The 27366-nt window shown below is 44.6% G+C and overlaps 1 protein-coding gene across 6 annotated transcripts in view; it reads left to right on the top strand.

The window, feature by feature from the left end:
- UBAP2 (ubiquitin associated protein 2) overlaps positions 16930-27366 on the top strand; it is a 141554-nt gene continuing 131117 nt past the window's right edge. For 2 of the 6 annotated variants that reach the window (XM_021064690.1, XM_021064692.1), the window contains exon 1: positions 17200-17345. The gene's annotated coding sequence lies outside the window, so the exon portion shown is untranslated. Of the gene's footprint in view, positions 17346-17383; positions 17408-27366 lie in introns of those variants that run through there. The other 4 variants (XM_021064693.1, XR_002336317.1, XM_005668066.3 and 1 more) reach the window with 4 other exon arrangements.

Consider the following 27366-nt stretch of genomic DNA (forward strand, 5'->3'; position numbering starts at 1 on the left):
TGTGGCCTCTTGGGAGTGCAGAGACGCAAGTTCAATCCCCCAATCAGCACAATGGGTCAAGGCTCAGGTGTTGCCTCAGCTGAGACATATGTTACAATTGTGACTTGGATCTTATCCCTGGTCCAATGGGCGGGTGGCCAAAAAAATAAAAATAAATAAATAAATAAATAAACAAGTCACAAAGCTCAGGGAAATATTTACTTACATTTATCAGTTTACTGTAAAGGATCTTATAAACGATACTGAGGAGCAACCAGAAGAGGTACACAGGGTCCGGAAGGATCCTGAGTGCTAGGGTGGAACTGGGGTGTACCACTTTCCAGCCCAGAAGCTCATCAAATCTTCCTCAAGGTCAGTGGGTGGAGCTAGAAATTGCAACTCTCTTATTAGTGGGTCTTCCTGATCAGCTCCCCCTGAGGCTGTGTAGGGAAGAGCCCCAGGCCATCATTAGCTTAACTCAGGTGGAAGAGAAAGGGCTTATTATGAATAACAGAAGACAATCCAACCACTTAGATAATTGCAAAGATTTTAGGAGGTTTGTGACAGGAACTTGGGGCCTAATACAGTCTGCCTTCTGGCCCTCTGTATCTGTGAGTTCTCATCCTCAGGTTCAACCCTAGGGAGGACTGAAAAAAAATTTTTTTTAATCCACAGGTTTCCAAAAAGAAAAACTTGAGTTTGCTGCACACCGGCAACTGTTTACATAGCATTTACATTATATTAGGTATTTTAAGTAATCTAGAGATAATTTAAAGTATACGGGAGGATGTGCATAGGTTAAACTCACATACCATGCCATTTTATATGAGAGAGTTGAGCATCTGTGGATATTCTGGGTTGGTTATGTAGCAGTGGGGTCTTGGAACCTTTGCCCTGTGGCTAATGAAATAAAATTCATGTTTGGAGTTCCCTTGTTGAGTATCGGATCTGGCATTGCCACTGCATTGATATGGGTCTCTGCTGTGGTGTGGGTTTGGTCCCTGGCCTGGGAACTTCCACATGCTATGGATGTGGCCAAAAAAATGCATATTTAATGGGAAGACAATTTTTTTTTTTGCCTTTTTTTGGGCCAAACTCACAGCATATGTAAGTTCTCAGTCTAGAGGTCAAGTTGGAGCTGCAGCTGGAGCCTACACCACAGCAATGACGGATCCAAGCCACATCTGCAACTCACACCAAAGTATATGGTAACACTAGATCCTTAAGCCACTGAGCGAGGCCAGGCATTGAACCCCTGTCCTCACAGATACTAACTGGATTTTGCTACTGCTGAGCCACATTGGGGAACTCCCAAGACAAAAAAAATTTTTTTTTTTGTCTTTTTTTTTTTTTGCTATTTCTTGGGCCGCTCCCGCGGCATATGGAGGTTCCCAGGCTAGGGGTTGAATCGGAGCTGCAGCTACCGGCCTACGCCAGAGCCACAGCAACTCGGGATCCAAGCCGAGTCTGCAACCTACACCACAGCTCACAGCAACGCCGGATCGTTAACCCACTGAGCAAGGGCAGGGACCGAACCCGCAACCTCATGGTTCCTAGTCGGATTTGTTGACCACTGCGACACGACGGGAACTCCCCAAGACAAAAAAATTTAAACAAAAATTTTCTTTGCTAGTTTGGGCCTCTTCCCTCCTCTTTAATGTGTACAGTGCATCTACTTTAACCAGACCTACTTAGGAGATAACATTCCTCTTAATCTTATCAAGAGTCACAAATCCTAACTAGATAAGGCTTTTTAATCTTGTAAGGAGCCAATAACCCAGGACCCATCATTTTTTTTTTTTTTTTGTCTTTTTGCCTTTTCTAGGGCTGCTCCTGCAGGAGATGGAGGTTCCCAGGCTAGGGGTATATCGGAGTTGTAGATACCGTCTTTCGCCAGAGCCACAGCAACGAGGATTCCGAGCCTCGTCTAGCAAACTACACCACAGCTCACAGCAACGCCGGATCCTTAACACACTTAGCAAGGCCAGGGATCTAACCTGCAACTTCATGGTTCCTAGTCGTATTCCTTAACCACTGTGCCACGACGGGAACTCCCAGGACCCATCACTTTGTAGGTGTAGGTCTGGACTGTGTAAAATTTCAATAATAGGTCATTTGATGTATAACCTCTTGTCTCAAGAACATCAATAACTCTGCTTCGACCTCCAAGGTGCAGAACGGTCCTCAAAGCTTTCTGAAAGACTGTCTTCCGGGTTATAATACTCAGGTTGGCTCTAATAAAATTTTCCATTTTTTTCTTGGATCAACTAATGACTAATTTCGTCAACAATACCATGTGACAACTGTATATGTACATATTTCTTAAAACATTTTAAAAGGGAGTTCCCATTGTGACTCAGTGAGAACCCGACCAGTATCTAGGAGGACACTGGTTCGATCCCTGGCCTCGCTTTGTAGGTTAAGGATCCAAAGTTGCTGCAATATGAGGTGTAGGTTGCAGATGCAGCTACGATCGGGCATTACTGTGGCTGTAGCATAGGCTATGATTCAACTCTTAGCCCAGGAAATTCCATGTGCCGCAGGTAAAAACTGAAAAAGCAAAAAATAAATAAATAAAATAAAAAATAGTTTTGGAAATTTCCTTGTGGCTTAGCAGGTTATAAACTGTATTAGTATCCATGAGGATACAGGTTCGATCCCTGGCCTCACTCAGTGGGTTAAGTATCCCCACATTGCTATGGCTGTGGCTATGGCATAGGTTAGCAGCTGCAGCTCCAATTCAACTCCTAGCCTGGGAACTTCCATATGCCATAGGTATGTCCCTAAAAAGACAAAAAAAAATTTACCGAAGTATAATCAATGTACAATTTTTTTTTTTTTTTGGTCTTTCTGCCATTTTTTGGGCTGCTCCTACCGCATATGGAGGTTCCCAGGTTAGGGGTCTAATCGGAGCTATAGCCTCCGGCCTACACCAAAGCCATAGCAACTGGGGATCCAAGCCGCATCTGCGACCTACACCACAGCTCATGGCAAGACCGGATCCTTAACCCACTGAGCAAGGCCAGGAATGGAACCTGCAACCTCATGGTTCCTAGTTGGATTTGTTAACCACTGAGCCACGACGAGAACTCCCGATGTACAATTTACGTGAGTTACAAGTATACAGTATAGTGATTCACAATCTTTTTTTTTTGGCTGAGCCAGAGCATGCAGAAGTTCCTGAACCAGGGATCAAACCTGAGCCACAGCTGTGACCCAAGCCACAGCAAGGACAATGCTGGATCCTTAACCTGCTGAACCACCAAGGAATTCCAGTGATCCACAATTTTTGAAAAACTTTTTTATTATAGTTGGAGTTCCCCTCATGGCTCAGTTGTTAACAAATCTGACTAGGAATCATGAGGTTGTGGGTTCGATCCCTGGCCTTGCTCAGTGGGTTAAGGATCCGGCATTGCTGGGAGCTGTGGTATAGGTCACAGACATGGCTTGGATCCACCGTGGCTGTGGCTGGGCTGTGGCTGTGGCCGTGGCTGTGGCTGTGGCCGGCAGCTACAGCTCTGATTAGATCCCTAGCCTGGGAACCTCCATTTGCCGTGGAAACAGCCCTAGAAAAGGCAAAAAGACAAAAAAAAAATAATTATTATAGTTGATTTACATTGTTCTGTCAAATTCTGCTGTACAGCAAAGTGACCCAGTCATACATTTATACACCCTATCTTTCTCATTTACCTTTCATCCTGTTTCATCACAAGTGATTGGACATAGTGCCTGTTGGTTCACAATTTTTAAAGTTTATACATAATTTGTAGGTATTATAAAATATTGGGTATATTCCCTATGTTGTACAATGTACCCTTGTAGCTTAATTTTTTTTTTTAATTTTTAAAAATTTTTTGCTTTATTTTTTGGCTTTGGTCTCTTTAGGGCTGCACCCGTGGCATATGGGGTGGAATCAGAGCTGTAGCTGCTGGCCACAGCCACAGCTACAGCAATGCTGGGTCCAAGTCACATCTGTGACCTACACCACAGCTCACGGCAGCACCAGATCCTTAACCCACTGAGTGAGGCCAGGGAGCGAACCCACAACCTCATGGTTCCTACTTGGATTCGTTTTCACTGCTCCACAATGAGAACACCACATGTAGCTTAATTTATATGTAATTGTTTGTACCTTTAATCTCTTGCCTCTACATTGCTCTGCCCTCTTCCCACCCCCCATTGTTAACCACTGGTTTGCTTTCTTTATCTGTGACTGCTTCTTCTTTAAGAAAAAAATTAACGGGTTTGTTGTATTTTTCAGATTTCACACATAAGTGATATCATATAGTATTTGTCTTTTTTTGGGGGGGGGTTTCCCTTTTCTAGGGCCTCTCCTGTGGCATATGGAGGTTCCCAGGCTAGGGGTGAATCGGAGCTGTAGCTGCCAGCCTACACCAGAGCCACAGCAACTGGGAATCCAAGCCGCATCTGCAACCTACACCACAGCTCACAGCAATGCTGGATCCTTAACCCACTGAGGAAGGCCAGGGTTCGAACCTGCAACCTCATGGTTCCTATTCGGATTCATTAACCACTGTGCCACGATGGGAACTCCTCATTGGTTAATTTTGACCTATGCTACAGGTGCAGCAACTCTGGATCCTTTAACCCGCTGTGCTGGGCCAGGGATTGAACTTGCACCCTGGCACTGCCGAGATGCCCCTAATCCTGTTGTGCCACAGCAGGAACTCCTGAAGAAATATCTAGTTTTTAAAATAAAAGAATAGTTGTATGGAGTTCTCCTGTAGCACAGTGGGTTTAGGATTCGGTGTTGTCACTGCAGCAGCTTGAGTTTTATCCCTGGCCCAGAAATCATCACATGCTGTGGGTGTGGCCAAAAAAAAAAAAAAAAGTTGCTATAAGAGTAGAGCTTTCATGTTCTCACCATAACAACAACAAAATGGTGACTATATGAGGGGAAGGACTTGTTAACTAACCTTATTGTGGTAAACATTTAGCAACATATCAATGTATCAAATCACCACATTTATGCCTTAAATTTACACAATGCCAATTGTATGTCAATTATATCTCAACAGCTGGAGAAAAACCAATTGGCATGTCCGCTTCCCTGCTAGATTATGAAAGCCTTGAATACAGAATCTGATTCGGTGTCTCTCATTACCCAGTATAGTGTCAGGTATTTATTTAGTAGGCAACAATAATTGTTTATCAAAGGGGCAGAAATTGTAACAGTTAATCTCTTTGAGCCTCAGATCCTCCTCTTTGAAAAAAGGATATTTCCTTGCCTGCCAGGAAGCTGAAGGAGTTGAGCTCACAAGTCATTTCCCAGACCCGTGACCTACTTCACAATTTTCCCTAGAGCAGACCCCAGAATCAGAAATGTTGAGAAGCATGGTAGTTTTATCCTTCACCCCAAAGGCATTTGATCTTACTTTAAGAAGCCAACAGGTGTAGCCATTCTGTCCCTGCAAAAGGCCATACTGAACTATCTTTGGCCCGGAACAGGACCCAACGCTGCTGGGAGATTAGTGTTTGGCTGGGGGAATGTCAGGGAAGGTCTAGGCTGAACAGGTTGTTAAGCCTCCTCCTTCCCTCCCTAGTTACTGTGTGTGTGTGGGGGGGGGGTGCACTTTCTTCCACGGCCAGGCTGGGAATTATACTCGTCATCATCAGAGCAGATTTCTCCTAGCGACTGCCATGTGCGTATTCTTGGAAGCTCAATAGGAAAGTTTTGCTTAAGTTTACTGAATAACGGAAAATTGACATGCAACTGAGTGCTGAGTGAAAATAGTCTTTCTTTAGTGACCACAGTGGGCCCACCCTCAAATTGGCAGAACCAGAGCCATATCAGCAGAGAATCTGAGGGGGTGGCCTCTTCATCTAAAATATCCACCCCTCCACCTGTCATTCCACCATTAGAGCTTAATTCCTCGGGGTCTCTAAGGAGGTTCTTCTGCTTCTAGAAACCTGTTTGGCATTTCAGTTTCTCTGGAAAGAGCATTTTCTCCGGGATTAGGAACAGGAGGAAATAAATTCCTTAGCTTAGCATTCTAGAGGCTATATATATATATATATATTTTTTTTTTTTTTTTTTTTTGGTCTTTTTGCTATTTCTTGGGCCGCTCCCGCGGCATATGGAGGTTCCCAGGCTAGGGGTCGAATCGGAGCTATAGCCACCGGCCTACGCCAGAGCCACAGCAACGCGTGATCCGAGCCGAGTCTGCAACCTACACCACAACTCACGGCAACGCCGGATTGTTAACCCACTGAGCAAGGCCAGGGGCCGAACCCGCAACCTCATGGTTCCTGGTTGGATTTGTTAACCACTGCGCCACGACGGGAACTCCTCTAGAGGCTATATTATCAGATGCTACTGAATCTATAATTCTATCTTCCACTACATTGAGCCCCAGAGAACTCTCCCTTTAGCCACCCTAGTCTTTGGGCCTACCTTGCATTTATTTCCCCTCTGCCTGCTGTTCACACAATTTCCCCTGCCTGGAATTCTTACCTGGAATGTTTGGTAGGCACCCACCTTCCGCTAGTCTATCTTTTTTCCTATTCTCAGTACACATTATTATTTTTTTTTAATTTTTTTTTTAGGGCCACACCTATGACATATGGAGGTTCCCAGGCCAGGGGTCGAATTGGAGCTGTAGCCTCCAGCCTACACCACAGCCAAAGCAATGCAGGAACCGAGCTGCGTCTATACCACAGCTTATGACAACCACTGGATCCTTAACTCACTGAGCAAGGCCAGGGATCGAACCCACAACCTCATGATTCCTAGTTGGATTTGTTTCTACTACAACAGGAACTCCTTTTTTTTTTTTTTCTTTTTATGGCTGCACCCATGGCATATGGAAGTTCTTGGATGAAGGATTGAATCTGAGCTACAGCTGCAACCTACTGAGAAGATGTGGCAACACTGGATCCTTTAATCCATTGCAATCCACTGTGCCCAGTTGGGGATGGAATCTTCATCTTCCCAGCAACCCTAGCCAGCAGCCGTCGGATTCTTAACCTACTGCACCACAGTGGGAACTCCTCAGTAGACATTATTATTATTTTATTTTTTATTTTTTTGGTCTTTTTGCCTTTTCTAGGGCCGCTCCCGCGGCATATGGAGGTTCCCAGGCTAGGGGTTTAATCGGAACTGTAGCCGCTGGCCTACACCAGAGCCACAGCAACGCAGGATCTGAGCTGCGTCTGCGACCTACACCACAGCTCACAGCAACGCTGGATCCTTAACCCACTGAGCGAGGCCGGATAGAACCTGCAACCTCATGGCTCCTAGTCAGATTCATTAACCACTGTGCCTGACGGGAACTCGCAACATTATTTATCATCTACTACAGTGAAGCGCTGTATCAAGGTGTTTGTTTGTTTGTTTTTCTTTTTTCTTTCTTTCTTTCTTTCTTTTTTTTTTTTTTTGCTTTTTAGGGCCACATTTGTGGCGTATGGAAGTTCCCAGGCTAGGTGTTGAGTGGGGGCCACAGACTGAATCCTCATGGACACTAGTTAGATTCATTTCTACTTCGCCACAACAGGAACTCCCAAAAATAATTTTTTTAATTACAAAATTTTAAAAATTAAATGCACTTACTCTATGAAGGATGGATATACAATAACCCTTTAAGGAAACATTAATGTGTTAAGTGAGGTCTTTGACCTTGAGAACCACTGAAGTTTGGGTACAAGGTGGCGGGCCTGAGGAGGGGTTGTTTTGTTCTTCACCAAATAGTAATGGTTTTAGGTCCTTCTACTTCCCCAACTAGGGAATTACTCGAATGAAAAAAATATTTTCTGGAGTTCCCATTGCAGTACAGTGGAAACGAGTCCAACTAGGAACCATGAGGTTGCGGCAGGGGGAGGGGTTCCATCCTTGGCCTTGCTCAGTGGGTTAAGGATCCGGTGTTGCCATGAGCTGTGGTGTAGGCTGCAGATGTGGCTAGGATCTGAAGTTGCAACTACAGCTCCGATTAGACCCCTAGCCTGGGAACTTCCATATGCCTCAGGTGCAGCCCTAAAAAGACAAAAAAACAAAAAACAAAAAACAAAAACAAAAAAACAATCTCATCCAAGGGGAAGGAAAACAATTCTTCTTTGTCAGTCCCTGCTTACTATAACCCTAACATCCCATCTGTACTAGTTTGTTAGAATTACTCTTGGATAATACCATAGACTGGGTGACTTAAACACAGAAATCTATTTTCTCACAGTTTAGGAGAACAGAAGTCCAAGGTTAAGGTTTGGCAGCATTGATTTTTTTCGAGACCTCTCTTTTTGGCTTACAGATGGCTATTTTCTCCCTTTATCCTCACATGATCTTTCTCTGTCATAATGATGTTATGAAGACCTACATCATATTAGATTACTGCTCACCCCAGTGACCCCATTTAACTTTTTTTTTTCTTTTTGGCCAGTGTTCGAACTCGTGCCACAGGATCAACCTAAGCCACAGCAGTAACAATGCCAGATTCTTAACCAGCTGTGCCACCAGAGAACTCGTAATTTAGCCATAATTACCTCTTTTTTTTTTTTTTTTTTTTTTTTTTGTCTTTTTGCCTTTTTTAGGGCTGCTGCCGCAGCATATGGAGGTTCCCAGGCTAGGGGTCTAATCGGAGCTGTAGCCACCAGCCTATGCCAGAGCCAACACAGGATCTGAGCCGCATCTGCAACCTACACCACAGCTACGGCAACGCCGGATCCTTAACCCACTGAGCAAGGCCAGGGATCAAACCCCCCCAACCTCATGGTTCTTAGTTGGATTTGTTAATCACTGAGCCATGATAGGAACTCCCATAATTATCTCTTTAAGACCCTATCTCTGGAGTTCCCATCATGCCGCAGCAGAAACATATCCAACTAGGAACCATGAGGTGGTGGGTTCGATCCCTGGCCTGGCTCAGTAGGTTAAGGACCCAGCTGTGGTGTAGGTGGGCAGATATAGCTCTGATTGGACCCCTAGCCTGGGAACGTCCATATGCCATGGGTGCAGCCCTGAAAAGACAAAAAAAAAAAAAAAAAAAAAAAAGACCCTTCTCCAAATACAGTCGCATTCTTTTTTTTTTTTTTTTTTTTTTTTTTTTTTTTTTTTTTTTTTTTTTTGCTTTTTAGGGCTGCACCCATGGCATATGGAGGTCCCAGGATAGGGGTCAAATAAGAGCTGTAGCCACCGGCCTACACCAGAGGCACAGCAACGTGGGATCCAGGATGCATCTAGGACCTACACCACAGCTCATGGCAATGGATCCTTAACCCACTGAGCAAGGCCAGGGATCGAATCTGAGTCCTCATGGATGCTAGTCAGATTCGTTAACTGCTGAACCCCGACGGGAACTCCTACAGTCACATTCTGTAGTACTACTATACTACTAGGGATTAGGACTTCAGCATATGAATTTGAGGGGCATATAATTAAGGCTATAAGAACTTCAATCTTCCCTTATAAATTATTACATTCAATATTTATGTTTTAGATTCCTCTGTTAATGCATGTAGCTTTCAATATCTCTTTGGTTAAACTTTTTTTTGCTTTTTAGGGCCACACCCTCGGCATGTGGAGGTTCCCAGGCTAGGAGTCAAATTGGAGCTGTAGCTGCCACAGCAGTGAGGGATGCTTAACCCACTGAGCAAGGTCAGGAACTGAACCTACTAGTCAGATTCGTTTCCACTGCACCACAATGGAAACTCCTGGTTAAACATTTTTTAAATCATAAAAGACTTGAGTATTAAAGGCAATTTGAAAACACAGAAGTGAAAATAAGAAAATGTTACCTATAATCTCATTATCTAATAAACATAGCCCATATTAATATTGTGTATGTGTGGCAATACCTGCAGCATATGGAAGCTCTCAGGCCAGGAATTGAATCAGAGCTGCAGTTTCCACCTATGCCACATCTGTGACAACACAGGATCCTTAACTCACTGTGCTGGGCCAGGGATGGAACCTGAAACTTGGCAGTGACCTGAGTCGCTATAGTTAGACTCTTTTTTTTTTTTTTTTTTTTTGTCTTTTTTAGGGCCACACCCGTGGCATATGGAAGTTCCCAGGCTAAGGGTATATAATCTGAGCTACAGCTGCTGGCCTATGCCACAGCCACAGCAATGCCAGATCCGAGCCGACTGTGACCTACACCACAGCTCACAGCAATGCTGGATCCTCAACCCACTGAGTGAGGCCAGATATTGAACCCAGAACCTTATGGTTCCTAGTTGGATTCATTGCTGCTGTGCCATGATGGGAACTCCATGTAGTTGGATTCTTAACCCACTGTGCCACAGCAGGAACTCCCCCATATTAATATTCTTTTGATGTATTTTTACAACCTTTTTTTATGTGTAGTGTCCACTCAGCAGATTTGGTTTTGTCTTTTTTGTTTTTTGTTTTTTGGCCCCACCCACAGCATTTGGAAGTGCCCAAGCGAGGGATCAAACTTGCAACACAGGAGTAACCTGAGCTGCTGCAGCGACAATGCTGGATCCTCAACCCACTGTACCAGAAGAGAACTCCGGTCTTTGCTTGTTATACCTAGCAGTATATAGCAAGCATTTTCTCACGTCCTGGCATGTTCTTTGTAAATGTTACTTATAAAGGCTGTGAAGTGTGGGATCTAGTAAGAATGCCATAATTTACTTAACTACTCCTCTACAGTCAGACATGTAAGATGCTTCCAATTTTTTTTTGCTGTTAGAAATAAGCTGTGAGAAGGAGTTTCCGTCATGGCTCAGCAGAAATGACTCTGACTAGGATCCATTAGAACACAGGTTTGACCCTGGGCCTCGCTCAGTGGGTTAAGGATCCAGCATTGCTGTGAGCTGTGGTGTAGGTCGAAGGTACAGTAGGTCGCAGATGTGGCACAGATCCCATGTTGCTGTGGCCATGGTGTAGGTTGGCGGCTACAGCTCCAATCCGACCCAACCCCAAAACCGGGAACCTCCATATGCCTCAGGTGCGGCCATAAAAAGACAAAAAAAAAAAAAAAAGCAAGCAAGCAAGCTGTGAGAAATGTTTATTTCTGCATAATAATTTTCCCATGTTTAGGAGTTCCCGTTGTGGCTCAGTGGTTAACAAATCTGACCAGGAATCATGAGGTTGCGGGTTCAATCCCTGGCCTTGCTCAGAGGGTTAAGGATTCGGCATTGCTGTGAGCTGTGGTGTAGGTTGCAGAGGCGGCTCGGATCCTGAGTTGCTGTGGCTCTGGCTTAGGCCGGCAGCTATAGCTCCGATTCGACCGCTAGCCTGGAAATCTCCATATTCCGCAGAAGTGGCCCTAGAAATGGCAAAAAGACAAGAAATAATAATAACAATTTTTCCATGTTTAAAATTATTTCCTTGGGGTAGAGTACCAGAATTGCTTGGATGATGGAGTTTTAACATATTATGACTTTTTGCTTTCCAAAGAGTTTATGCTAATTTATATTCCTATTAGCCAAATAAGAGAGTGTCTCTTTTATGAAACAATGGTTAGCATTGGGTAATATGATTATTTTTACTCTTTATTAAATTGGTAAACAAAATGCATATTATTACTATGACTTTCAATTTAAAAAATTGTGAACCCTACATTTTTGGTGGGGATGTAAATTGGTGCAGCCCGTATGGAGAAGAGCGTGGCAAAGTGGGTTAAGGATCCGGACGTTGCTGCAGCTGAGGCTTAGGTTGCAACTGTGGTTCAGATCTGATCCCTGGCCTGGGAATTCCATATGCTGTTGGACGACCAAAAATGAAAAAAAAAAAAAAGAAAAGAAAAGAAAAAATTCAATCTAGATTGAAGGGGAGGGTAAACACATTTTTGAATGTATAATTTTATTTTCTTTGTTTTTTTTTTTTTTTTTAGGGCGCATCTGTGGCATATGGAAGTTCCCAAGCCAGGGATTGAATTGGAACTGCAGCTGCCTGCCTAAACCACAGCGCAGCAACAGCAGATTGGAGCCGCATCTGGGACCTACAGCACAGCTCACAGCAACGCCTGATCCTTAACCCACTGAGTGAGGCCAGGGATTGAACCCTCTTCCTCATGGATACTAGTTGGGTTCATTACCACTGAGCCCCCATGGGAACTCCGAATGTATATTTTTACCATAAAAAAAGTTCATACAGGGAGTTTCCATCGTGGCTCAGTGGTTAATGAATCCGACTAGGAACCATGGGGTTGCGGGTTTGATCCCCGGCCTTGCTCAGTGAGTTAAGGATCCGGCGTTGCCTTGAGCTGTGGTGTAGATTGCAGATGTGGCTTGGATCCCCAGTTGCTGTGGCTGTGGTGTAGGCCTGTGGCTACAGCTCCAATTGGACCCCTAGCCTGGGAACCTCCATATGCTGCAGGAGCGGCCCAAGAAAATGGAAAAAAAAAAAAAAAGTTCATACAAATTGACAACACTGATATTTCTGTAGATAAGTGGACAAAGCATACTAACAATTCCTAAAAGTGAACAGAGAACCAATCAATATATACCAGCTCAGCTGACTCTGGGCATAAATATATCTCAGAAACTGATAGTAATTCCAAATTGTCATGGTCACTCTACTATTTTTCAGCCAAGCAAAGGAACAAATGGTCCTCTTGAGACAGGATTGAAGTGGGCAGAGCACAACCTTGGTTTTAACCATAAATTGGTTAAAAATATGGTTAAAACCAAATAGGTTCAGAGTTACCACTGTGGTGCAATGGTGTCGGAGGCATATTTGCAGTGCTAGGATGCATGTTCAATCCCCTGGCCCAGCGCAGTGGGTTAAAGAATCTGGTGTGACTGCAGCTGCGTGGTAGGTAGATCCAGCAGTTACAGCTTGGATCTGATTCCTGGCCTGGGAACTCCATATGCTGCTGAGTGGCCAGAAAAAGAAGAAAAGAAATCCCAAGTAACTATGTCTAACTAACATGCCCGAAAAGGGAGTTCCCTTTGTGGCTCAGCAATAAAGGGCCCAACTAGTATTCGTGAGGACATAGGTTCGATCCGTGACCTTGCTCAGTTGGTTAAGGATCAGGTGTTGCTGTGAGATGTGGTGTAGGTTGAAGAAGAGGCTTGCATCTGGTGTTGGCTGTGGCGTAGGCCAGCAGCTGCAGCTCTGATTCCTCCCCTAGCCTGGGAATTTTCATATGCTGAGGGTGAGACTAAAAAACAACAACAAAAGATGGCAGAAGAGTCAACTTCCAGTGGACTTTGAGCCTCATTATATGCTAATTGTAATACATTAGCATGCTAAATGACATGACCACAGGAGCCATGATAATTCCAAGGCAAAAAGCGGATGGTGGCCCTCCTGGAAATCCCCTCCCATTGCCCAGAATAGTTGTAATAATCCTTCCACTCATTAGCCTATGAAATTACCAGCGCATAAAACCTAACCACCCCATATTCCCAGGCCAGTTCTCAAGCCTTTTGAGATAGGCTGCATTCTGTCTATGAAATGTGTATCTTCTTGCTTCTGAGATAGCCCACACTGTGTCTGTGGAGTGCGTATGGCTCAATAAATTTACTTCTTACCTATCACTTAGTCTCTCATTGAATTGCTTCTGCAACAAGACATAAAGAACCTGAGCTTCATTAAATCCTGAGACCAGGTGTGCAATTTCAACTAAAAGATAGTGGGTTCAAGTCCCGGTATAAGTTTTGGCTGTATTCCAATCTCACCTGAGTTGTGCGGTTTCACTCTAGTCAATAATACATTCACATTTCTGGAGGAAAATCCAAATTTTAATCAGAAGGTTGTTGGTGACATGGGAATTTTGGGATATCTTTATAAGTAATAGGCAGGGAGCGTGCATCTCTGTGCCAAATTTGTAGATCTGCCAAAGGGACCAAAATGTTCCATCTGCTGATCAGGTCATCACCGTTTTCCCTGCATGGTGTACATTTTTGCTTAAGGTTCAATTTTCTTCCCCTTTTTAAATTATTCTATAGAGACCATTCCCTTTCAGTTATCACATTCTTCCTGCAGGGTATAATGCATTTAATTGTGATCATTTATTTTACAGTAAATGAATAGATTTGAAGTGTGATTAGCTTAATCTAGATTGTGAAAATTCTTTGGAGTTTATACACCTTGAATCTACCTTCCTAAATATCAGCCACCTGTTACTGATTTTTTCTGAGATGGGTCTTCTAAGAATAACTCATTTCATTCACCTAACTAATGTACAGACTTAAAAAACCCAGGAAATTGAGGCCTGGAGAGGTAACATAGCTTGTACAAACCAACACATGGTCTTAAACACCAGCCATGAGTTCCCATCATGGCTCAGTGGTAACAAACCCGACCAGCGTCCATGAGGATGCGGGTTTGATCCTGACCCCTTTCAGTGGGTTAAGGATCCCATGTTGCCATGAGCTGTGGTGTATGTGGCAGATGCGGCTCAGATCTGGTGTTGCTATGGCTGTGGTGCAGGCTGGCAGCTACAGCTCCGATTCAATGCCTAGCCTGGGAACTTCCATATGCTGCAGGATTGGCCCTAAAAAGCAAAACAAACAAACACAAAACAGACAAACAAAAAGTCCCAGGCTTCTGAGAATTTTCCATCTCATTAATGCTTTCACTTCAGTCCAACCAAGAGCAGTTAAGCAAACAAAAACTGGTGAAAAGGATGGTGATGTTCTTTGCAGTTACAGGATGTGAAATTTGTTTTGGAGTTAATGTCAGTCAGGCTGGGTAGAAAAGGGTGGTAGTGATATCCCTTAGGAGAGATTTGGAAAGGATAGTTCTATTGCATCCAGGTGGTAATAACTATAGTGAGTAAGGTTTTAGGACTCTTATGCCCTTCCCCCCATTCCAGGTCTTAGGTAGGACATGTTCCTTGATAAATGATAATTTGGTGAAACCGCCCAGGGCAATATGCTTGGCATAGAAAGACAGACGTTTTAAAATATAAGAGGAAACTGAGGCCTGGAGAGGTAACATAGCTTGTATAAACCAACACATAGTCTTAAACACCAGTACTTTCTCCACGTAGAATTTTTATTATTTTTTTTTTCTTTTTAGGGCAGCACCTGCAGCATATGGAGGTTTCCAGGCTAGGCGTCCAATCAGAGCTACAGCTGCCAGCCTACGCCACAGCCACAGCAATGCCAGATCTGAGCCCCATCTGCGACCTACACCACAGCTCATGGCAACACCAGATCCTTAACCCACTAAGCGAGGCCAGGGATAGAGCCTGCAACCTTATGGTTCCTAGTTGGATTGTTTACCCTGTGCCACGATGGGAACTCCTCCATGCAGATAGTTAACTTATAGACTATAGTTTCTTTTCACTGCGCCCTCAATCACAAACCCTCTTTCCCACTTCTCAAAAACAGCTGTTAGCAGGTTCGTATAGATCCTTTGGAAGTGTTTTCTTGTGCTCTTTCCATTATGTCTGTGCCTCTCAAAGGATGGTTTTTATCTTTGACTCTCCCACACATTTCTTTTTTTCTTTTTTTGGTCTTTCTTTTTAGGGCTGCACCCACGGCATATGGAGGTTCTCAGGCTAGGGGTCTAATTGGACCTGTAGCCACAGCAACACCAGATCCGAACCGCATCCTCGACCTACACCACAGCTCATGGCAATGCCGGATTTTTAGGCCACTGAATGAGGCCGGAGATTGAACCCGAAACGTCGTGGTTCCCAGTCAGATTCGTTTCTGCTGTGCCAAGATGGGAACTCCTCTCCCACACATTTCTATACAGCAGAAATACAAAAAGAAGGAAGACTAAACTGACTATATACAACGCTAGCTCACTGTAAAAAGAGAGATAAGATACATCTACACATGAATGGTCATGATAATAAGTTCTATTTGTTAAAGGCACAGCCTGAGCATTCTTGATCAATTCAGATGAAAAACAAAGTTTTCCCTTGAACTGAGCAGGCTATTAAGGATTCAAGTGTTTTGCATCAAGTACTTTAACCTACAAGTCTATTAGTACCTGGCAAGTTAGTAACTCGTAGAGTGCCCCATACAAAGATCAGTATGTGCTAATTCCCTTTTCATCTTGGACCTATGGTGCCCAAGGATACATGCAGGGTGTGAAAATAATCGCTAATATTTATTGAGGGTTTATTCTGTGCCAATCTGGTATTTTACATAATCTTATTTCACAACCTGGTGAAGCGGTGTTATCACAAAGGAAAGCTCAAATCGAGGTAAGGCCTGCTGGATTCCAAAGTCCTTAGATACTGCCTTTGAGGGTCAACCGTCCAGTAATTGAGAACATACTCTAAAATACTCTGCTACAATTATAAACCATTAGCTCCTTCTTTATGCTTAACAGGTGAGGTCATTTTGAGAGGCAGGTTATTCATTATTAGGAGACAGATAATCTGGTTTGGGTCTCCTCAGCCAGTTAACAACTGAACCTCCCTGATCCTTTCTCTTTGCTTAAAACCGGGACAATCCCAGCCTCAAAGGGTTGACTTTACGACTTAATAAAACTGGTTGTATAAACGGCTGACGAGTAGGCTTTCTAGAAATGTTAGTCTTTTCACGCATAAGGGGCTTGGGACTGCATAATTTGAGCCCACGTTTCGTAGGACGTAAGCCTCGGGGCCTTCCCACTCCGGTGGAGGTTCCCTGGGAAGCCAGCTGGGTGCAACGGATATCTCCGCGAGCCGTTGGTGTTTTCCCGCGCAGGGGGGCGGGGCAGAGCGCCGGCTCGGGAAGGTGGTAGCCGAACCCCACCTCCCACGGCGACTACATCTCCCAGCAGGAATCATGCTCAGCTGCCTAGCAGGGGCCGCTCACTAGCATTAGTCTCAGATGCCTGCCCTGTCCGCTTTCCGTCTCGGCCTTCCCTCGGTCCGAAGTCACAGCCGCACCATCCATGAAGCCACGAGGGAAAGGATGTGGTGGTAGATGGCTTTGCTGTGCAGCAAGTTGAGAATCGTAGTGCCCTGGCGCAACGCTTGGCAGGCTAGGGTCTTCTTGAGTGGTTGGACCACTTCACGTGATGAGAGGAAGGCGGCCGCAAGGCAGCGACCTGTGGTGCCTTGTGAGGTCATCACAGCGCGACAACGAGCTGCACTTGTGGGCTTCCTGGAGGCGGGAGCTAGCACGTCCCTAACAACTCCGAGTACGAGAAACTGCGTAAACTCGCCCTTGTTGGCTCCATCTGCGTGCCTCCCCCTGCCTCAACCATGCTGGCCCAGTCTGGAGGGCATGACGGGGGGTTGGTTAGTGAGAGCGACGCGCTCTGTGGGCGGGTTGATGACGAGCCGCGGGCGAGCGACTTGTAGTGGCTCCTCCTTCGCCCATGACGTAGAGGTCACGTGACGGGCCGAGCAGCCTCTGCCGCCGCCGCCGCTTTGTAAGAGGCACATTGGCAGGTAACGAGCGGCGGCGGCGGCGGCGGCAGCGGCAGCGGCAAGCGGCAGCGGCAGCGGCAGCAGCAGCAGCGGGTCCCGAGTCCAGCGAGAGCAGCAGCGGTAATTGGCACCTTCTCTCACCTTCCCCGGTCCAGGTCCCTGAGCTCTGCAGCTTGCGCCCGGTAGTCCTGGCTTCTGTTCTTCTTTTCTCCAACCTTCTTCATAGTGCCCCAGCGCCCACCCGTGAAAGCGGGCCGAGCTTCCCTCGCTGGTTTCACGCGTCCTCAGTTTGCCCAGGCCTGGTGCAGTCCTTCCTCTCTCCCGCGGGTTGTCCGGGGCTCCTTCCTGCCTACCCCAACGCTTGTCGTCCCGGCCCCACCCAGCCCCAGGGGGCGCCTTCCCCTCCCCCCGGTCGGGTTTCTGCCCTGGAGGGTGTGGTTTTCTCTCCCACCGTTGTCCCTCCCTTGCCTGTCCGCTGGAGCTCCCGCGCCACGCTGTCGCCGACCGACCACTTTTCCGTTTTCATGCCTGTCGCTAGACCTGGGACTAGATATTTCAGAGCCTTACTTCTGCGCTCTCTCGCCTTTCCCGGCTACCCAGAGGCTAGTGCAGTTCCACTTCTCCTCTTCATTCGGGAAGGTTTTGGTGTCAGACACTTAGGACTCAGTTTTCCTCCACGTTCCCAGTTCCTGTAGTCTGGCCGTGTCACAGTTGTTCTTTAGTGTAGGTTTGCAAGAGCTTTGTAAACTAAAGCACTCTTAGAATACTATTCAAAATGTTACTCTTCCATTGGTGCATTGCATCTCAGTTTTCTTTGCCGCTGAATCACTTTTCACTTGGCTTTCCACTTTTCCCCCAGGGTTTTCAGTCTAATTAGTTGTCCTCGCACCTCACGTGCCACCACTGTTCTCACCACTCTGGTCTCATCCTTGTTCTCTCTGGGAGTTGATTGCGTGATTCCATCATCATTCCTGTTATTTCCTGTTTGACATAATCCGGTAGTTTACTTCCACCTCTGTTGGATATTGTTTCTACTTGTATCCAAGATGTCTCTACTAGTATTTAGGCTTACTTTCTTCAGCTCTTGTGCGTCTGAATAATTGAGAGTTTTGAAGGTCTCCATAAGGTGTCCAGAGATCATCTTTTATCTGATAAAGGGCATACAATTCATTTTTTGGGTGAATGTAATTTTATATTTTCGCTTCGATTATGATAGTACTTTTAAGACCAAGGGATATGTGAGTAGTCTAATCCTCGCTTTTCACCAGAAATTGTGCATTCTTAATTTTTAGTGTCAGTTTGTCTAATGGAAGTGGAAGGAAGGTGAATATTAATACTTAAGCTCTCCTACAGAGGGGATTGGGTGACTCTCTTGGGGTGGTGTCTGTCTCAGGAAGGGATAAATTCCACTCTCTGGAGATGTTATGGTCTTCCAGTGCACCCGAATCTCTAACCTGCCTGTAGAGCCCCTAAGTTAGGGCTATCCTCCCATTGCTCTGAAGCCTTGTCTTACCATAGGGCAGACGTGATTAGTTTCCGCCACACTACTCTTGGGCTTGCTTCCAGTGTGTTCTTCCTGATTTTTCGTCCTTAAGGCTAGTTCACATATATGTTGAGTAGTCACCCCCCACCCCAATGTCCCCGGCCCCGCACCCTGGCCCACTTGTTTCCCACAGCTCTGATTTTTGTCCGTTTGCTTCCTTATTGCTTCTGACCTTCAATAATTCAGAATATGATTCAGAGAAAGGAGGTTTTTGTTATCATTGAAATATGACTGGAAGTGGTGGCATGGGAATGAGGCCATGGGAAAGGGTTGTGGTAATTGCCCCTCCTGCCTGTTTCATGCTGCTCTGGTTTACTCTGCCTCTCTCTTTAAATGTGGGCTGGGCCTGCACTAGTCACATGGAGCTGCCTTTAGAACCAGGCTGGAACAACAATAACACCTCTGCTTCCCTTTCCTGGTAACTGGTGTAGCCTGTGCAGTGCTCACCAGGAGTGTCTCTTGGTATTAGCCAGAGTGACTCGTACTGTGTAGGGAGAAATGGTAGGGAAACATGGAGGAGAATGGGTTTATTTCAGGACTCCCTTGTTTTTTGCTGGGAACTGGTTGCTGTCTCTACTCACTTAAGCATAAACTATGTAAAGAAAGTTTACACCTGTTTTGAAGGTTTGAAGCAGTCTGAAGTGAAGCCATTATTGAAGTGTTGATTCCCCAGCCCTTTTTTTTTTTAATGACTTACTGTAAAGATTTTGGGAATTCTTGTTGTGGCTCAGCGGGTTAAGAATCTTAGTACCCATGAGGATGCAGGTTTGATCCCTGGCCTCGATCAGTGGGTTAAGGATCAGGCATTGCCGTGAGTTGTGGTGTAGGTTGCAGACTTCGGCTCAGATCCCGCATTGCTGTGACTATGGCATAAGCTGTCAGCTGCAGCTCTCTTTGGACTCCTAGTTAGGGAACTTCATATGCCACAGGTGTGGTCCTAAAAAAAGCAAAAAAAAAAATTTATAAGATTTTTTTTGGGGTGTGTGTGTGTGTCTTACAAAGGATTAGCATGTGCTCAAAAGAAGCGATCTGCGTGAATTCAGATTGTCAGGTTCATTTGCTTTTAACCAAAATTTAAAAAATTTCTCCTTATGAGGCAGCCCATAGGTCAGTTAGTTCTCAATTGTTAACTTTGAGTGTATGGAGTGTCCTTTAAAAGCTGAGTAGTATGGCATCGGTGGTGGTGACTGCTGAGATGGTGGGTTTCTAATAGATCTTAGAAGTATCTGTTTTCTCTTTCCCCAAGTGGAGAGTGGAGATGTAACCAAAGTAAGGCCAAGAAGGATATAGGGAATATCGCCTTATAAACCCGTGGTAGGTTTTGAGTTATTTTTGATCCAGCTATCAAATAAGTATTTAGGAATGGAATCCTGTTTTTCTTAAGTCCAAGAACTAAATTTGCTAGGTTTGTTTTGACAGTTATAATGCAAACTGTGTATGCTGAAATTTCCACTTTTTTTTTGGTCTTTTTTCCCCATCTGTGGCATATGGAAGTTCCCAGGCTAGGGGTCAAATTGGAGCTGCAGATGCTGGCCTGCACCACAGTCACAGCAATGCCAGATCCAAGCAGCATCTGTGACCTATACCGCAGCTCACAGCACTACCAGTTCCTTAACACCCTGAGCAGGAACAAGGATTGAACCCACATACTCATGGATGCTAGTTGGGTTTTTACCACTTAGCCACAACAGGAACTCCTTTTTTTTTAGTTTTCTTGTTAGTGTTTCTCTCAAAGGCTGCATGTCTTGTACGTTTTAAAGAAAGTAAATTAGTTTTGAAATTTCTTGGCCCAGGTTTTGAAGAACAGGTTTGTGAGTTTCTGGCTGATGTAGCATGTATACTACAGTGAGTTTCAATTCTCAGATAACTTGTTGTCATACAGGAGTTAAGAGCTCATTTAAATTGAAACTCCGTTGGAGTTCCTGTTGTGGCACAGTGGAAACAATCCAACTAGGAACCATGAGGTTGTGGGTTTGATTCCTGGCCTCGCTCAGGAATGTGAGCTGTGGGGTAGGTTGCAGATGCGGCTTAGATCTGGCTTTGCTGTGGCTGTGGTGTAGGCCAGCAGCTGTAGCTCTGATTGGACCCCTAGCCTGGGAACCTCCCTATGCCACGGGTGTGGCCCTAAAAAAAAAAAAATCATAAATTGAAACCCCATTAATTGTTTGGGATTAATTTATTGAAATGTGGTTGGACTAAGTAGTAAATGTTTCTTTTAAAACTAGGCAGTGTTCTACTTTTAAAGATTGTTAGGAATGTGTTGCTTGTTTTTCTTTGTTTGGAACTCTCATAGAACGTATATTTAAAAAAAATTTTGGGGGGGCGGGCCACAACTGTGGCATGTTAAAGTTCCCAGGCCAGGGATTGAACTGTACCACGGCATCGACCCAGCAGTGACTCAAGCCCCTGCAGTGACAACTCCAGATCCTTAACCCACTGCACCATAAGAGAACTCCTAGGGAGTTCCCATTATGTCTCAGTGGGTTAAGAACCCAACTAGTGTTCCTGAGTTTGCGAGTCCGATCACTGGCCTTGCTCAGTGGGTTAATGATCCAGTGTTGCTGCAAGTTTTGGTATGTGTTGCAGATGCAACTCAGATCTAGTGCTTCTGTGGTTGTGGTGTAGGCCAGCAGCCTCAGCTCCAGTTCCAACCCCTAGCCTGGGAATTTATGCTGCAGATGAGGCCCTTTAAAAAAAAAAAAAAAAAAAAAAAAAAAAAAAAAAAAGGGAATTCCCATCGTGGTTCAGTGGAATTGAATCTGACTAGGCTCTGTGAGGACACTGGTTCCTGGCCCTGCTCAGTGGGTTAAGGATCCAGTATTGCTGTGAGCTGAGGTGTAGATCACAGATGTGGCTTCGATACCACATTGCTGTGGCTGTGGTGTAGGCCAGTATCTGCAGCTCCCATTGGACCCCTAGCCTGGGAACCTCCATATGCCACAGGTGCCACCTTAAAAAGACCGAAAAAAAACCCCAAAAAAACAAACAAAAAAACCCTCTTAGAACATATATTTGATTGATTAGGTCTAAAATTTAAAAATTTTTCAAAGGTTTGTAGAGGAGAGAATTTCATTTGGATTTAGATCTGTTGCTGTAGCTATTGTGTAACATTTTTAAGTAAGATGTCACATAGGAACTTATTTAAAGTTATGCTATGCATACACAGCTCAATAGTACTTCATTAGTGCTTTACTGTTTATTTTTTCATGTCTCAATATTCTCATCAAATCAGTCCTAAATATACCTGTGAAGATTTTTGGAAGCTCAGAGTTGCTTCTTGCTAATAGTGTCTGTCTTCCTCTCTGCCTTCTTCCTTTCTACTCCTTTCTGTTTTCCTCTTATTTTTCTTTTTCTCTTATTTCCCTCCCACCCCTTGCCTTCTTCTGTCCCTTCACTCCCATACCAAATACATTTGGAGTTCCCTTAGTGGCACAGTGGGTTAAGGATCTGGCATTGTGTCATGCTATGGGCTTGGCCAAACAAATCCACTCTTTGAGTTGCAGTTGTGGCTCAGTGTGTTAAGAGTACAGCTGGTATCCATGAGGACGTGGGTCCGATCCCTGGCCTGGCTCAGTGGGTTAAGGATCTGGTGTTCCCGTGAGCTGTGGTATAGGTCGCAGATGCGGCTTGAATTCAGTGTGGCTGTGGTGTAGCCCTGCAGTGCCAGCTCTGATTTAGCTCCTAGCCTGGGAACCTCCATATGCTGCAGGTGCGGCCCTAAAAAGAAAAAGACAAAAAAAAACCCTCTCTCAACACTCTTAACTGAGGAGGTTAAATTCCCTCTGACTTTGTTTGCCACTGTAATGTACTGGTTCCCAAGCCAGCAGATGCAAACCTGAAATATCTTTGCAATCTGATGGGCCTGGGGAAGGTGTGTAATGCTACCTGTATTGTGTTTGCCTCCCCACCTGGAATGTGTGCTCTTTGAAGGGTGAGATTTTTCATTTGATAATGTTAGTCATCATCAGATTATGAACAAGAGAATATGTGGGCTTAAAAAAACCCACAAATTTAACTGAATTAGGGTATAGGGAAAAAAAAAACCTGCCTTTAGGATTAATTGACAGGCCTAACTTTAAGTTGACTTCTAGACCAAACCAGTTCCTCCCCCCCCAAGCTAATTTGCAAATTTCCATTTTAAGGTTGGCTTTTGGGTCAGGCTGGCTGGCACTGTTTTACGTAAGAAAATACGTTTTAGGAGTTACCACTGTGGCGCAGCAAAAACAATCCTAGTATCCATGACGATTTGGGTTTGATCCCTGACCTTGCTCAGTGGGTTAAAGATCCAGCATTGCCACAGGCCGCAGCATGGGCTGCAGACATGGCTGGAGTCCCAAGTTCCTGTGCCTGTGTCATAGGCTGGCAGCTGTAGTATTTGCATACTTACTGGTTTTTTATTGAAAGATAGCAGAATACATACCAAAGGAGGTATAGTTGGTAGAAAAACACATGTAGAGTTTTCAAAAACAAGAATAAAATGACAAATTAAAAAAAAAAAAGAATAAAATGACCAACCAAGAAATGGAACATTAATACTACCTAAAACCCATTTGTGAATTACATCTCCCAAGGCATTACTTTTTCCTCTTTCCCAGTGTTGGAAATTAAGATAACTCTGGCTTGGGTCGTCATTGTTGGAAAATGAGACAGGTGGACAAGGAGAAATCTTGACAAGGCTCTTTACTTCTGCAGAAGGGTGCGGGTACTCCAAAAAGCGTGCGCACCGAACAAAGGACCCTCCCCTATTTATCCCTAATGAACGTGATTTACCTGTCCCCTTCCCATTCGTCAGGTCAGGGTGCACATTCTTCCCTGTTGGCTAATTGAAACAAATTGTTACTGGGAAAAGAGGTAAAGAGGAAGAGGGTTGCAGGGGGTGTTTCAGCCGAAACCAGAGCAAAGTGGAGTAACCAAGATTTCCTTTGATAGAAAAGACATTATGTTACTTTCCACACCAGGGGTGACCGTTACCTGTATTTTGGGCCTATTATTTTTTAGAATAATTTTTACTCCCTGTATATCCGTAAATAATATATATTTAAATATTGCCAATTTCAGTCTTGATCTGAATGGGGTTGTGTGATTTTCCTGATACTTCTTTTACATGTTTTAGATTCATCCATGTTGATTGTTACACCTCTTGATCATTTTCAGTAGTACGGCATTCCATTGTGAGGATACGCCTTGTCTTACTCTATAGTGATGGATGTTTGTCTCATTTCCATTTTTTTTTTTTTTTAAAGGCTGCACCTGTGGCATTTGGAGGTTCCCAAGCTAGGGATCCAATAGGAGCTGTAGCTGCCGGCTTACACCACAGCCATAGCAACGTGGGATCCAAGCCGCATCTGCAGTCTATGCTACAGCTCATGGCAGTGTTGGATCCTTAACCCACTGAGCAAGACCAGGGATTGAATCTGCATCCTCATGGATGCTAGTCAGATTCATTAACTGTTGAGCCAGGAGGGGAACTCCTCAGTTTGTTTTAATTACAAGTTATACTTGCCTCCTTGTGAACATTTGTACCCCTCCTCAAAACAAACAAACTAGGGAGTTCCCCTCATGGCTCAGTGATTAAAGAATGACTAGTATCCATGAGGATGCGATCCCTGGCCTCCCTCAGTGGGTTAAGGATGTGACGTTGGCCGTGAGCTGTGGTATAGGTTGCAGGTTCGGCTCGGATCCCATGTTGCTGTGGCTGTGGTGTAGGCCAGCAGCTACAGCTCACATTCAACCTCTAGCCTGGGAATCTCCATATGCCTTGGGTACGGCCCTAAAAAGACACACAAAAAAACCCCGCAAAAAAAACCACAACGAATTTCCTAAGGCTATATATAACTGAGAGTGGAATTTTTGGGTTGTGAGTGGGCTATGTGTAACTTTACTAGGTAATCCCAAACTTTTTTCCATAGTGTGGTACAGTTGTTCTTAATTAGGCTCCTCATTTGAACCACAGAACACAGAAAGTTGAGCAACTGTTTTTTCACTTCTCTTGAGGATGTTACATAACTACTAGTCTAGATGCCTAGGGAAGAGTTTAATTCATGCATACACTGGAATTTAATTCTCAAGCTGGATGGGTAAGAATTCCACATCCTGGCTAACATTTTGGTATTTCATTTGGTACTGCAAGTCCAGTGGGGTGTTTTAGATACATTTTTTTATGAACACCACACAGCTGGATTTTGTTTTGTTAATACAACCTGCCAACTTCTCTTTTAACTGGAGCATGGAGACCATTCACATTTATGGTAATTATGGATATCTTGGATATATTTCTGCTATCCCAGTCCTATACTTGCTTGATCTTTATTGTTTTCCTGTCCTTTTCGCAGTTTTGGTTTTTTTCTGTTCAGTTTCTTCCAAAAAACTTTTTTAAATGGCTGCACCTGCAGCATATGGAAGTTCCCAGGCCAGGGATTGACTCCCAGCCACAGCTTTAGCAACACTGGGTCCTTTTAATCTACCGCGCTGGGCCAGGGATCAAACTCTCCTCCTCCGGGCAGCAATCCAAGTTGCTATGGTTGGATTTTTTTTGTCTTTCTAGGGCCACACCTGCAGCATATGGAGGTTCTCAGGCTTGGGGTCGAATCAGAGCTAGAGCTGCCAGCCTACACCACAGCTATAGCAGCATCAGATCCGAGCTGCATCTGCGACCTACACCACAGCTCACGGCAATGCTGGATCCTTAGCCCACTGAGGCCAGGGATCAAACCCGCTTCCTCATGGATACTAGTTGGGTTCATTAATCGGGAACTCCTGTAGTTGGATTCTTAATCCACTGTTCCACAGCAGGAATTCCTCCAATTTTTTAGGGAGTTCCCATTTTGGCTCATCGGGTTATGGACCTGATGTAGTCTCAGTGAGGATGTTGGTTTGATCCCTGGACTCACTAAATGGGTTGTGGCTTAAGGATGCAGCATTGCTGCAAACTGCGGCATAGATTGCAAGCTGCAGCATAAGTTGCAGATTCAGCTTGGATCTGTTGTTGCTGTGGCATAGGCCTGTAGCTGCAGCTCAGATTCGGCCCCTAGCCTAGGAACTTCCATAGGCTGTGGGTAGGGGAAAAAAAGATTTCAAGTTGAATGTATACCTTTGACCTAGAGTTACTAAATATTTTGCCACATTGACTTTTTTTATATATATGTTGCACTCATCTCCCCCCCCCCCGCCCCCGATTTTTGGCCACCCTGTAGCATATGGAGTTCCCAGGCCAGGGATCAGATCCTGAGCCTCATTCTTGACCCAAGCCACAGCTGTGGTAATGCCAAATCTTTAACCCATTGTGCCAGGTTGGGGATTGAACCCCTGTCTCAGTGCTCCCAAGACACCATCAATCCCATTGTGCCCCAGTGGGAACTCTCATACATTATCTTTTTTTTTTTCTTTTTAGGGCTGCACCTGGGGTATATGGAAGTTCCCAGGCTAGGGATTGAATTGGAGCACAGCTGCCAGCGTACATCATAGCCACAGCAATACTGGACCTGAGCCGTGTCTTTGACTTATACCACAGCTCATGACTACGCCAGATCCTTAACCCACTGAACAAGGCCAGGGATCGAACCTGTAACCTCAGAGTTACTAGTCGGATTCATTTCTACTGTGCCACAGCAGGAACTCCCACCTGTACATTATCTTTTGAGGCTTTTTTTTTTTTCCGCTTTTTTGTTGGCCCCCACCCAAGGCATATGGAAGTTCCCAGTCTAGGGGTCAGATTGGAGCTACAGCTGCCAGCCTATACCACAGCCACAGCAACTTGGGATCCAAGCTGTGTCTGCAACCTATACCACAGCTTATGGCAATGCTGGATCCTTAACCCATGGAGCAGGGCCAGAGATCAAACCCACATCCTCATAGATAGTAGTCAGGTTCATTTCCACTGCGCCACAATGGGAACTCCCAGGACAAATGCTTTGAAAGTGAAATGCAAACATCTTGACACTTAAATATTTCCTTAGCAAGTATTTCTTTACAAAAAAAAAAAAAAAAAAAGCTTCTCTTACAAACAACCACAAAAACATTACACCCAGAAAACTGGATAATTATTATGTATTTAATAATTATAATTTAATAATGTATAGTAATATCTTGTACAAGTTCACAGTCAGATTTTCCCGGTTATTGACAAATTGTCTTTTGTAACCCCCCCTTCCTATTCAGTCAGGGTTTCTGATTTACCCTATTTAAGTATTGTCAATGCAGTACACTACTGAATGATAATCCATTTCTTTTCTTTCTTTTTTTTTTTTGGCTGCACTCATGCAAGTGGGTGTTGCTGGGCCAGGAATTGACCCTGAGCCCAATTTGCTACCTGTGCCACAGCTGCAGCAACACCAGGTCCTTAACCCTCTGTGCCATGGGAAATTCCTGGTAATCTATTTCTTAAGTTATTATTTTCTCAGTCATCAGATGTAACTGTCCATCAGGTCATCTGATAAGCAAGAAGTCACTACTGATATTAGTTGAGGTAATGGTTGCAGATGTTAGGTAAGTTGTAACTTATTGGACTAATAAAAGACTAAAAATGTCTATGTAGGAAGCTCTTATGTTGTGCAGTGGGTTAAGGATCTGTGGCTCCGGTCACAATTGCCGTGTGGGTTA

This window comes from Sus scrofa, chromosome 10, assembly GCF_000003025.6.
Source record: "Sus scrofa isolate TJ Tabasco breed Duroc chromosome 10, Sscrofa11.1, whole genome shotgun sequence".
In the NCBI taxonomy this organism is placed as follows: Eukaryota; Metazoa; Chordata; class Mammalia; order Artiodactyla; family Suidae; genus Sus; species Sus scrofa.